The sequence below is a fragment of the Hyla sarda genome, unplaced genomic scaffold (assembly GCF_029499605.1).
Source record: "Hyla sarda isolate aHylSar1 unplaced genomic scaffold, aHylSar1.hap1 scaffold_26, whole genome shotgun sequence".
Classification (NCBI taxonomy): domain Eukaryota; kingdom Metazoa; phylum Chordata; class Amphibia; order Anura; family Hylidae; genus Hyla; species Hyla sarda.
The window spans coordinates 310828-312867 of NW_026609289.1; the positions used below are offsets into that span (position 1 = coordinate 310828).

Genomic DNA, 2040 nt, shown 5'->3' on the forward strand with positions numbered 1-2040 from the left:
GTAGGGGTGTGGCGCGATATTGGGGAAGGGATGAGATTTTATATTTCTTCATAAGCATTAATCTTATTTTGTCAATTAGGAACATTCAGCACCCACCCGCTATAAGGCAGCTGCCTATCATGTCATGCCCTACCTACCTGCACAGGTGTGCTGGCTGCTCAGATGATCCAATTAAGGAGGCCATTTAGTCAGCAGCAGCAGAAGTCCTGTGCCTGGACGCTCCAACAGCGGCCAGACACAAGCAGAAGCAGAAGCAGCAGCAGCAACACCTTTTGTTTTTTGGCTGCAGCAGCAGCAAGGCCCACAGGGCTGGCTAGCTGGCTAGCCAGCAAGCAGGTAGCAATGAAAGTAGGAATCTTTCTTTTTAACCCTGTAAGGGGGTGGTGCACTGTACCCGAAGATACTGCCATATCGGGTCAATGCATAGGGTGACGGAAGCAAGCTTCGAAATCGGCCCCCGTTCTCAAAAATCCATTTAATATATGGTCCCCAGATAGGGGACGTATCAGATATTAAACTGATAAGAACAGATTTTTTTTTTTTTAACTTGGCTACCCCTGAGGGGTATCTTTTTATTTAGAATTCATAAAATTTTATAAAGTTCATTATGATTTTTAAATATAATTTTTTCCAATAAAAACAAATTTTGATAATAAAATCACATATAACAATAAAAGTTCACATAAATACAATCATAATACACTTAAAATGGGCACTTGGTGGCTTTACAAAAGGGCGTTCCATTCATTAAAATACCATTTTCTAGCTAATAAAGGATAATATTTCTTGTCTAATAAAAAGTACTGGTACATATCACTAAAACAAAGAGCTAAAACATCATTCACAGATAAAATCTCATGTTTAAAAAGTAAAATGTTTCTGGCATTCCATAGAGCTGCTTTAACACAGTTTATGATCTTCCATGCCATTATCTCTTGAGTCCGTATTGGGCATTCCAGACATCCATAAAAAACAGCTGCAGAGTTTAAGTCCTTTATTTCTGTTATCTTCTTCACCAGAGGGAGTATTTTAGTCCATATCCTTTTTGCATAAAAACAAGTCCAGAAAAGGTGGTACACGGTCTCGGGTTCCTGGCAGCCCTCCCTCGGGCATACTGCAGTGTTGGCCATCCTTCTTCGGTGCTGGAATGCCCGGCATGGAAGACACTCGTGTATGCAGCTCCAGGCAAGATCTTTCTGTGAATTAAAAAGATAAATCATATTTGCCATCTTCCATATTTTCCTGCATTTCTCTTCATTAAAATTATTCACAGGGGCAATAAAACCACTTTCTTTAATATATGTTAGCAGTTTTTTGCTATTAGTTATTTCATTAATACTTTTTCCGTTAAAGTTGTACAGGTTGAAAATTTTCTCTAAAATCTTGTATTGTTGGGGAAGATTAAAAGCATGAGGACAGGGGGGCGTGGCTTGGACGCTGAGCCGAACGGACGCATGCTGAACTTGCTCCGCTCTGAACCGTGTTGTTTAGCATCCTGTTTTCATCCTGGACCTCAGAACTTTGCCTCAGAGACTTCGGAACCGCAGTGGATCGGTGGGGTCCATCATGCCAGCTAATAAGAGCGGTGTGGCGGCAGCCGCGAAGTTGCAGGGTTTCGCGCGCGGCCAAGACCAAGATGGCGCCGGGCCTTCTTCCTCCGCTCCTGCTGAGCCGGTCGCTGACTCCCGCCCGGAGACTCCCTCTACACTGGCCGCTGCCCCGGGGGAGATGACCCTAAGCGAGGTGTCTGCGCAACTTCTGGCTGCCATTACCATGTGCAAAACTTCCCTGACGAGTATGCTGGAGGAGGTGAAGATTGATATTGGCCTAATCAGGCAGGACCTGCACAACCTCCGAGACAGGGTGAGACAGGCTGAAGCTCGTATCTCCTCAGTCGAGGACTCGGTGGCGCCCTTACCTGCTGCGATTTCAGACCTTGAGCGCACTGCGTCGCAATGGAAAGAGAAGGCAGACGATCTGGAGAACCGGCTGCGGAGGAACAACCTCCGAATTGTTGGCCTGCCGGAGCACTCAGAGGGA

At 45.3% G+C, this 2040-nt stretch overlaps 1 non-coding gene across 1 annotated transcript; it reads right to left on the reverse strand.

Moving 5' to 3' along the window:
* Nucleotides 1–378: 378 nt before the first annotated feature.
* LOC130324143 (U2 spliceosomal RNA) lies at nucleotides 379–568 on the reverse strand. The gene has a single exon (XR_008869255.1). It is a non-coding gene; the product is annotated as a U2 spliceosomal RNA (small nuclear RNA).
* Nucleotides 569–2040: the final 1472 nt, after the last annotated feature.